At 40.8% G+C, this 11,909-nt stretch overlaps 1 protein-coding gene across 1 annotated transcript in view; it reads right to left on the reverse strand.

Annotated features, from left to right (window-relative positions):
- The window catches only part of samd11 (sterile alpha motif domain containing 11), an 84,516-nt gene extending 75,172 nt beyond the window's left edge, over positions 1-9,344 (reverse strand). Inside the window, exon 1 of the mRNA XM_041800009.1 lies at positions 9,279-9,344. The gene's annotated coding sequence lies outside the window, so the exon portion shown is untranslated. The remainder of the gene's footprint in view (positions 1-9,278) is intronic.
- Positions 9,345-11,909: the final 2,565 nt, after the last annotated feature.

Consider the following 11,909-nt stretch of genomic DNA (forward strand, 5'->3'; position numbering starts at 1 on the left):
TCTGGACATGAAACTTCTCTAGGGTCCTAGAGGGAGTTTAGCCCTCAAATTGGAGTTTGAGGAATTTAATATCAGAAATGTTTCAGGGGGATGCTGTCTCTGAGCTTGGGTGAGTTGTATTTTCAGACATGGAGGAGCATCATAAATTTGAAAGGGAAAATATGGATCACGGTGTTCTGTTTCTGACAAATATCTTTTACAATAAATTTGGCATTCTGATACACTCCATCCTTAGTAAAACATGACACCATACTTCAAGAGTGTTTATTCATAGTTTGTGTCTAATACCTTACCAGGCAGAGTTTTTGGCCACTGTTTAAGTCCCTTTACAACAGCCGCCTCCCCAGCCTCTATTCATAAGGTTAAAGTTAACTTTACCTTTGTTTTTCGTTTCAAAATATTTATAACAGTGTTTGGCTTGAAAAGTAAAGAGAGACTGCTGTGCTATTTTTGTGATATCACCTGAGCCTAAAGCTAAACACCCACAACGACTCGTCCAAAAATTTCCCCCTAAATCAGTTTTAAAGCTGAACTAGCGTGGCTTCGACACAATCCTGCAACTCCAGAATTTCAGAGTTGGCAAGCAGGCAGAGTAACATTAGACCCTGTGAGGGGGGGCTGAAGGGGGCTTATGCTGTCGTGCCGGCGCCCTTGGCCTCCCCCTGTGGAACTGGGGGGTCAGGCGGCTGTCTGTGATCCCACACAGCGGCTCTTCCACATGGGATTTATTTTCTTGCTGGATGGGCAGGCAGGCGGCCCAGGAGGATTCTCATTTTAGACCAGCGTCTGTAGCTGTCAACGCCAGCCGACAGAGGCGAGCGGACACCCGACCCCGAGTATCCTCCCTCAACACTCCCCTTTGGACCCCTTCCCCTCCTCCTTCCATTCCCTGTTCACACACAGACACACAGCAGTTAGAGACAACACACCCACAAAATAATGACTTTACAGCCTCTTATTTTGCCTTCGTAAAACTTTCACATAGCTTATGATGAGGCTGGAAATCATGAAATTAAAAATTCTACAAGTGTTTGTTCAGTTTTCATTTTAGGAGTCCTTATCTGTGATTATAAAGCAGTGTGGTGAACTCAAAGCTTCCACGAGCAATGAGCCAGGTCTATCTAGCAAAAAATGCACGGCGTCTCCCCTTCCTCCCCAGCGCCGTTAATAATTTGTGCAGTAAAAGATAGCGTGCCTCTCTGAGTTTGTGGGAGTTATTGGCACAGTATTCCCCACCATATTTGTGCGAGGCAGTGATAGGAACATAAATTATTTCTTATCTCTTCCGCAATCCATTTTTCAAAGGGCTCACTCTGTGTTTGAAGGGTAGCAGCGCCAGCAGCCAAAGCCCAGATAGTCGGCTACATTAGCCTTCAAGAGATCCGACTTAATGATTTCAAACAATGCAATAAAGACAGAACTCATTGATATGGGCAGTGCCATATATGACCATAATTTCACACCATATTAGCTTGCTGGAATCCAGTGAAAGATCAAAACAAAGGGCAGAATTACCACCAGTATAAAGCAAGGCATTATTGTCAAGTTATTTGCTCCAATGTTTAGGAGTTAAGGGTTTTAGAAGTTACAACTTTGATGTTGAATGATTTTTTAGGGATTCTGCAACATTAGGCATTGACCAAAGTAGACATTGTTAAACTAGACTTAGGCTGAATCCCAATGCTCCCCTTAACCCTCAATCTTACCCTCAAGCTCAACCCTCAGTCTTAACTCACCCCACAAAACCGAGTCTAAGGGCCATCTCGTGACTGATAGGACACCACTTCATAGTTACAATTTCAGACTGTAGAGGGCAGTAATGTGTCAAAACTGCGAAGTCTGCCGATTCAGGGGAAGAAGAAGAACGAAACAGCGTGGTTACCGGCTAACGACAGTAAAAATCCAAGTAAATGTTACAAAAAGGCAAATAATCCATAAAATAACATTAAATTAAGATATTGGAGTGGTTTTCGTAATTTTTAGGTCTCTATTAACAAAGAACACTTACATTTGTAGCTCGATTTCTTCCCCGCATTCATCGCCATCTTTCTTTGAGTGATAACCCTCAATACCAAGGGAGGTCCAGGAACATCTCAAAACTGAGGGAGATAAAGCCCTCAAACTTGCCCCCTCGACTCTCGGGAGAATTAGGACCGCCCTCGCACTTAGCGGGAATGCACATTTTGAGACTGAGGGTTAAGATTGAGGGTTAAGGGGAGAATTGGGATTCAGCCTTAATATTTGTCTGAACTTGATGTAATTTTTCATTATAAAACTGGACTAAACTGTCGAAAGATGTCAAACGCTCCTTTAAGTTAACATGTCAAATTATCTGTTTTTAGTCCAGTGCACTGCAAATGATCACAAAGTGTTAGAGGTCACCAATCTATGCTGAAATAAAGACAAAGAACATTTTTAGTGTCTAAAAGTATGCTGAAAACTAAAAAAAAAGATTAAGCCCGCTGAACTGTGTGGTGCTGAAACACACACAGTCCTAAATCACAGGAGCCACTACTCAATACTGAGGCCCCAGTGCTGCTAAGCTGAGTCCAGAGGGTCTCTCTCTGCTGAAAACATGCTAAAAGAAACTCCAGAAAAGTTCTGAGGGAAAATGAAAAGTTTCCTAATGACTTGGCCAAGACACCCCTGTAAAAACTGTACAACATCTTCACATTTAAACCAAAGTCTGTTTTTGGAAACTCTTCACAAGTGCTGTCAGCTATCACTCTGAGCAATTTAGATATACTGTAGAGATCAGGCTGATCTGCAGAAACAAAATGACAAATGGTAAAATATCAAACCCTCCTCTGCAAAGCATTCATGTCTGCTTGCGAAGAATAAACCCTAGCTCTCCCAGCTACTATTGATTTTTTTTCCCTGTGTGATGTGAAACCAGCAATCAGCACTGCAGTTTGAAATAGCCCTGAAACTGGAGCCGAGACGTCGATGAGTCGCCAACACATTTCAATTAGCGAGCCGACCAGGCCGATCTCTCCCCCGAGGCATGAAGCACAGAGGGTCGGGCACACCAAGCCAGGTCCACATATGGTCCTGGGTTGGTTCAAATGAATTTGATAAGATACTCTAGGACAATATATGCACGCCACAGCCAACTGCCTATTTCTAGATTCTATTTATTGAGTTTGCAAATGTATGTATTAGGAGTTACAAAAAGCATATGAAGCCCTTCAAACATAGTGGTTTGTTTGACGTGGATGGTTTCTGGTAGACAGAGTAAGAAGAAGCAGAAGAAGAAGACACTGCTGCAACATGAGCCATTGCTCACCTCTCATGAAGATGAGATGTCAAATAATGGTCTGTCAGCTTTTTCACTTTTATTTATTTAGAGAGCTTAACCATTAATATGGTCTTCTTTATGGTGATCACTGTAATAGTGGCAATACAGTTTTCAAAATTGTTGTTGCATCCTAGCATTAAACTGCATGCTTCCAAATAAGTGGTCAATAGACTTGAGTTTGTTGAGCACTTTTCAAGTCATCTGACTACACAAAGGGCTTTTAACACCACAAGTCACACTTACCAATCCACATCCATTGACCCCACATTACCACACCGATGGCGAAGGCTGCTGTGGCCACCAGTATTAGCTCATTCCATTCATATGCATACATACGCATTCACACGCCATTGACACAGCAGTGGGAGCAAATTGCAAATTTCTTTCATAAGGCGACATCAACATGTGACTGCAGAAGCTGGGGATTGAACTCATAACCCTCCTGCTGCAAAATGACCAACTCTACCTACTGATCCACAGTCCCCCTCTAATAAAAATCTATTGCTTTTGGACAATAGCTATGTTTACATGAACCACTTGTAGTTGTAAATTCTGACAATGTCAGACTACTGTGTACGGATGTTCTTGCACACCTAATATGGTTTGGGCAGCACTGGAGAACATTATCTCCTAGTTTTGGCCAAAGAAACAAATTTCCAAGAAATATAACAAAAATAAATAATTTTTTATTAATGAATACATAATGTTAGTAAGAAAAAAAATCCCAGTGATAAGTACTAAAAGTATCTGCATGTTGCTGTAGAAAAGGTGTTTTGGTGAGGTTGTCTCTCTCTTTCACTGTTAGTTGTGTTGTTTCTTTTCTGACAGCTCCCATCAACAACAGCAGGCGAGTGCTGGTGTTGTGTGTGCATGCATGTGGGTTTGGGTGAGTGTACGTGCTGTACATTCTCCACCGAGAGGCCAGGGGGTTACGGCTGAGCCACGGGGCCACAGCGACAACCCGCTGCCCCCTCTATCAGCCCCCTCCCCATCCTACCTCACCCCTTTGGCCCTTTGCTCCTCGCCTGGCTGGCAGCCCTGCATCAGGCAGACACACCACAGGCTTTGCTTCCCCCACCACTACCACCACCCCCCTCCGCCCGCTCTGGGCCGATCGATACGGCTCTTCGCCTTTCATCTGACCAGAGCTTTGGAGGAGCCGCACTTCCTGAAGAAAACCCAATACAGCACTCCCTCTCATGGTAGCTTATTCTGTGTGTGAGTGAGTGTGCACCAAGTGTGCATGCACTGATGCTGGTCTAAAATGTTCCTGTGTTTGTGAATGAGAACGTGTAGGTGCGCAATTCAAAGTCAAGGTGTCACACAAGCTGGAAAGTGCTGAGATAAATCAATTAAAAGCAAATGACAGATATAGTGTTTAGTTGAATGGAAAGGGATTTTTCTAAAACTAGGCCATCTGCCTAAATATAAAGTAAACACATACACAAAATGGTGTGGCGGAAGAAGGGGTAGTCACGGCTGCAACAAAAGCTGCTTCACTTATCTGAATGAGAGTTCCTAAATTACAGACCATCCCGCTTATTTTGTGGGTCAAGTTTTCAATGCACTTAACATTATTGAAAGAAGAATATCTCTAAGACTCAGAGGTGACACAGGTCCTACCTGCCCTGCTCTAAGTGTGTAAGAGGAAAGTTCAGTATAGAAATCCTCATAAATACTTTAGAAGCAGGAGCGGCAACATTCATTTCTCTCCCTCAATTTCTCCTCTGCTTTTCTGACAGTTTCCTGTGTTGTTTGAGGATTGGGAGTCTTAACTCTCTTCCCTCTTGCTGTCTCTCTTCTCTGCTTATCCAACAGATCTCTGTATTGTTTGTAGACAGGGAATCCTAACTTCCTGTTTGAAAGAGACTGAACCTCTTCACTCAGCACCCAGGTGTTAAACAGGAGAGGCTGCATGGGTCACGTAGAGGTTAGGCGAAAACGCCACCTCCCAGGAGGAAAACAAACCACATGTGGAAAATTGTTTCAGAAGACTGGAATTATTTTACCAAAAAAAGACACCAAAACACCAACTTTATGAGCTCATAGCCTAAAACTGAGGGGAAATCTGCACATGAAGTCATGACGGATTAGGAGTTCTAACCTTGAACAACCTGTTCGAAAGGCTTTAGGTGTTACTTCAGGCTACAGAAAAAAATGTAACGGCTCAAGGAAATATTATCGCCCCTGTCTGTACTCTTCTCTACATCCAACTCCAAACAGACAAAACAAAGCCTGAATATAAACAAATGCATTTGTCTTGTCAGCAGTCACCTTAAAACACTTTGTTGTACTGTATTTCTGTCTTATAAGAGCTGCAAGACATCCTTTGACTTTAAACAGAACGGTTTATTTTTCTTCAGGGGTCAATGAAATAGAAAGATTTTAATAGAAAGAGGTTTAATAGATGTATCATTATTAACTTTATCGGAAATGTTTACTTGGAACACTTCTCAAGCCAACTCTAGAAATATATATTTCATTTTGAGATTGAGAGGGGATTAAAGGTATTAATAGGACAAAAAAGAAAAAATATTACGAAAAGCCCATTGCCACACGTAGGCACCGTAGTAGATGGTTAGCAGTTGCAGAGTGTAGTAGACGGACTGAGAGTGCGGTTTGACCATGTCGTGAATGTAGGATGAGTTTTTTAAAGCACAAAAGGGTGTCTTAAATCAGATTCAAGCAGCCACCAGTAGCCAGAGCAGGGAGCGGAGGAGAGGTGTGGAGTGGGAGAACTTGGGTTGGGTGAAGACCAGACTGGCTGTTTAGAGACAGATTTAATGTGGTTGATATGCATAAAAGTTTATTTTAGATTGATTATTAACAACTCACATCCATCAATGTGGAAAAATATGTCTCATTAGTTTATCATAACTGAGAGTCTGGTGACTCAAATTTGTTTTCTATAACACAGTGGAAGTTGTATGAACCAACCAAAATGCTTTGCAGGCAAAGGTCAAAGAAAACAAAATTAGGCTAAAAGCAAAGCGTCCTGTATACAGTCTGTCAATGCAGAGCCAATAAAGTTTAGCTTCAGTTTGCTTGTACGCCTCCACTGAATGGTGAAAACACATTAGCTGTAAGAAGCAAACACAGTTTCTGAACTAGCTGTTACTGTGGATCTCATAAGCAATCATCTCACATCTCTTTGAGACGCAGAAGACGTTAAACTTATTTATGAAAGTCTTATTCTAATTTAGGGACATTGATATGGCTGGTAGGCTCACTACTCTTGTTGAAAATCTTTTAAAATTATATTTTAGTCATGCGCATCATTATTATACTTTAAACCTGTATGGTTTACTTCCTCGTTGCTCAGCCAAAATACTTCGTAAGCTGAGCGGACTAGAAATTATTTTTCTTAACTAGAGTAGTGTTTAGCATACATGGTTTGATCTTACAATATAACTTAATATTTGTTTTTAGTTATAAAGTCGCAGATAGTGCTATAAACTTTCTGAAAACCTTGTATCTTCTGTGGACAATTAAAAATACTAGCTGTAAGTCTTCTGTCTTGTTAAGCTTCTGTAACCTTGTAAGAAAAAAATATCATCTCCCATCACATGTCACTAATGGTAATACTCAAATATCATCCTATATTAAACTTATCATAACCTAAGTCAATTAATGATGTTTAAAAAAGTAAATTTAGAATAAAAACTGTACTTCTCAAACACAGGTAAACATACAAGTCTGACTAAAATCACAGTCACTTGAATTTCAGACAATCATACCAAGAAACTCAAGCAAGTATACACCTCAATCAGCCACAAACTGTCCAAGGTGATCTATGTATGCTCTACAGTCCCATAGTTTATGTTGTGTCAGCTAAAGGAGGTTTAATATTAAAGTACATGGATGGAAGGTATGTGACACAATAGGTCAATGGTAGAAGGTAAAAAAGGGGCATATGGCCACAAACCATAGCAGAGTTCAATATGCTTCAATCAGTCATTTTACTCTCCCCTGGTGCTTGTATACTGGGACAAGGATAGTGATATTAAATAGCCTGGTTGAGCTTTAACTGTTGCTTGACTGTGCACATAAACATATGACTGTGTCTTGCATCTGTTTTTATTTCATAATGAGCTACACAATAAAATATGATAAAGACAGATTGTTGAGCTTCATTTCCAGTGACCTGAAGTAACCCTATCCTCTTATTTTCAAAGTCAGTGACCAATTTAGACTTCAGTTTCAAAGTCTGAAAAATGCATGTGATCCCTGTTATTCTGCGGCGATATGAAAATGTAATAGTTATAAAAGTCCTCCATCTTCTGTCGTTGTCAGTTATTGCTGACCAGTTTTGATCAAAGAACAGAATCCAACATGACTGGTGTAAAAAAACAAAACAAAACAAAACAAAAAAACCCCCATAAAATTTCCTTTCATTTTTCTTATGTGTTTGGGAGTCACTTGTACGTGTTGATGCACATGCTTGCACACCATCCGCCCATCGGAGAACCTCCAGTCAGGATGTTGTCCGAACAGATGTTTAGTCTGCCCTGAGCTGAGCACTGTGCTGTGTTTTTATTGGCCCACTAAACACTGGCTTTCCACTGAAGCACCTTAGCCTTGGTCACTACCCCCCGCCCCCGACCTGACCCAAGCAAACACATGCCAAGCCTTTGAGGTAAAGCGTCAAAGGGTAAAGGAGCCGGGATAGGAACAGAGGTTGGAAGCACACAAGCAACTGCCAAATCCACGGGTCCGGATAAACAAGAGTGAGTGCAGCCATCAGGGATTGCTACATTGTCCCAGTGGAAATGTCTGGCCCTGGATGACTCAGCCTCCGACACGGCACAGGACGAGTGAAGAGACACTGCTCTGTCCCAAACAATTTCCAGACTTTCCAAAATAGGCCTGTTAATCCCGGCCTGATGGTAACCAAATGTGGAGAGAAGGATGAGAGTGTTTGTGGGGCGTGACGTAATTTCTCAGTCAAGACAGGAAACTTCCAAACCTACGTTCTGGGCAGCAGCACATGAAAACTGTCTATTAAAATGTAATGCCATGATCACCCAGTAGTTATTTACCATGCCATCATTTGAAAGCCCACTTCAAAATTCTGTCAGTATGACAAACATTACATTATGAAATTTTGTAGTCATGAAAAAAACTCCACTTTTCATGCACATTTCTCATTAAACATACACATATTTTACATGATAAATGTGTGCCAATTAAACGCCCCAGCCCTGGGTTAAGTGCAGCCCTGCTCTGGCCTGGCCTGCGTCAGGTACTACTTAAGGACACCTACAGTGTTCCCTGTGGTCAGAAGGAAGGAGGACAAGAGCTGGGGAGGGAAGGAAAAGGGGCAGGAATCCAGAAATGCACAGCAGGGCCACTGCCTTGGCAGGTAACTGCAGTGAGGATCACACGGGCAGGCGTGGGGGTGATTAATGTGCGAAGGAACTCACCGGTAGGAAAACAAGACCATAAATCAACCACTGGGCGTCCATGCTAATTGTAATTGAAATGAATTTATCTGGCCCATAGTGCAGAGAATTGCAATTGCTATTGACCAAAAGGACCCTAGTGGTCTAAAGGAAATGAAACAGGGAGCACACTGTGTCCATGCAAAGATCAATGCTCGACCCAGCACGAGTCTTTGTGTACAGTAAATAAAAGGGGAAAATGTGTAACAAATGAGCTATTGTGTTGGTTAATGTAGCAACTTTGGTCAGTGAGATGATGGGGTCCTTATTTATGGTATGGGGGGGTCTCTGACTTTTGGCCACAATTTAGACACAAGTTGAGTTTGTAGAAAAAATAATGTGAAATGCACAGAGGTATAGGTTATAGAGGGGAATCACTCCTGAGATTGCCGGGGATTTATTTTTTAACAACCTCACAGGAAAATGTGCAATTATTGGTGTGTGAGAAGAAAAAAACTTGTTGACATTGTTTCCTCATAGCCTTTGAGCAGTCTACTCTGCAAAAGACCACAGTGTTCAAATACAGGTTTTTTTTTTACCTTGATGGTCAGTCCAGCTCCCACAGCCCGACAGGTTGCTCCAAAGCCATTAACACCCATCTGTCCATGGGATAGGCCTGTCTGTATGTCCACATTTACTATCAACTTTAGGATAAATGAAGAAAACTCCTAAAAAAAAGATACAAAGATACAAAAAACAAGGTTTTGTTGTGCAGCATTCTTCTTCTGATTAAAGTCCCTGTAAAGCAAAGTCTGAAATTAGTCTCCAAACACACTAGATCTGATGGGGAAAAGTTGCCTTTAAACATTTGAGAAGGCTGAGAAGCATGTGTGACTGAATTTTGGATTTAAACTGTCAGAAAAGTTTGTCACCGCTTTCAAATCTAGGGAGCAGGGAAGAAATGGGCCTCGGTGATGCATGAGAGCCACAAATAGACCATCAGCTTCCCCAATGTATTAAGATATAAAAGCACTTAGCACCTTATACAGTCTATTATTTGACTATGCCTCTGCCTGTGTTGGAAATTAGTGGCCCGCAAAATGCCGTGAATTTGGTTAGTGTCAGGTAAATTCGCCCAACCTACCAGGCATGGTAAAAGTGTAAAAACAGAATAATTCATGAACATAAACACTGTAAATTTAATACCAGATTTCTGCTTCTTGTTGATCCGCTCTAAGACCAAGCTATTTACTGGAGTGGTTGTCTCAGTGTAACTTGAGCCCAGCATAGCAGGAACAGTCATTTTTTCCTTCTAAAAGTGTGTTATAACCAGTGTTGGGGGTAACGCGTTACAAAGTAATCCATTAGAGTACTCAGATTACTTTTTTGTTGTAACAAGTAACGTAACGCGTTAGTTTTACAATTCAAGTAATCTCATTATTAGGTACATTTTCATAAAAGTAATCCGTTACTGAGAGAAAACCCCAGATTTCCTTTCTCTACCGTGTCTTCAAAAAGAGAGAAAGAAAAAAAAGAAAGCTCCTCGAAGCATCTGCTGTTTGTCCTTCTTTCTTCCTGCATGCACGTTGGCACACAGTGCCATGCCAGCAGAAGGTTAACATTTATTACACGCCCATTGTTAGCTTATATTTAATAACACAAAAGAACTCTAACGCGTTAGTTTTAGAAGTAGGTAACACAATAATGTAACAAATTTCTTTTCTCAGTATTTAACGCAATAATCTAACAAGTTACTTTCAAAAGTAATGCTACCCAACACTGGTTATAACTAGGGGTGGTGGAAAATATCGATACACTAAAATATCGCAATATTTCATGATGCAATACTGTAGCGATATTTAAAAATGCAGTATTGATATTTTATTAATTATTCACTCTGTTGGTGCATTAGTTTGTGGTGTAATTTCCCCCCCGACCGCTAGTTGGCAGAGGCACCGCTAGCAGGTAGCACGCATTTGACTCTTCTCTTCTCCTCTCTTTAGACAACAAGATCACGTGAGCCCTCTGGTCTGAGGGAGATGGTTGCTTGTACCTACCCAGCAAAGCGCCTTCTGCTGCATTCATAGCGGATATGTGGACTTATTTTGGCTTCCGAAATATTAAAGATGGTACAAACTTAGACAGGAGTCAAGCTGTTTGCAAGATATGCCACGCCATAGTGAAATACTCAGACAACATGATGAATCTGCGAGTTAGACATCATAGCAATAGCATCACAGCTAACAGCTAACGTTAACAAACAAGCCTGTTGAAGCTACTGTTGGTCTCTACTCGTGAATCCATAATCACACAGTCAATACTTATTTTTATTTGTAAACACCTGCACCATCTTAGTGTTGTTAAGAATGACGGCTTTGGCAACATGATAAAAAAAAAAAACACTGGCCTGACATTACAGCTCATCATTCCTTAAAGCTGGACATGAGGATCAGCTTGTCTCCCATGGTCTCCCTCTACAAACATCTTGTTGTTACATGCTGATATAAAAACACATATAAACTTAAAAAGTAAGGCAATTTGTGTTTGGTACACTATTTCTTAGTTGTAACAATGCTTCTTTGTAATAAATCTTATACCGGTGGCAAGCCTGTTTATTACCCTTTTAAATGATGCCACATTTGTAAGATTGTAAGATTTGGCACATTTTTCATGAGCACAACCCACATACTCAGCTCTGCTGCTCATCCCAAAAAAGGCATGATCCTTACAAGGGTACAGTGCTTAACAAATTTATTAGACCACCCTAACCCTAACCAAAGTATGGTTTATGCCACAGCTGCCCTAAATTAACAGCATTGGTAATTACCAAAATCATTTTTTATGTTTCTGCAATGGTTAATACACCAGTATGTAGAAGCTCTTTAACCCAATTGATATTTTTAATGCTAAAATATAGTTATTATTGTTATCCGTGGATTTTCAAATGTACTGATTTACAAAAAACTGAAAAAATAGCAAAGCACATTAATATTTATTGATTAATATGTCAAATTATAGTTATTTACTTGCATTCCTGAACAGAACCATAAGTTTTAGTGGTTGAATGTTATGCTTAATTAATTTCTGACTTCTCAGAGAAGCCAAGTGAGCCAGCTCAAATTTGGGTGAATTCTGTTTGAAATCCCTCATTCCTGTTCAAAATGTTAAAACGTGGAGAGCTCACTGAAAATGAAAGAGTCCACATTAAAGCACTTCATGATGCTGGATGG

This window comes from Cheilinus undulatus, linkage group 11 (assembly GCF_018320785.1).
Source record: "Cheilinus undulatus linkage group 11, ASM1832078v1, whole genome shotgun sequence".
NCBI lineage: Eukaryota > Metazoa > Chordata > Actinopteri > Labriformes > Labridae > Cheilinus > Cheilinus undulatus.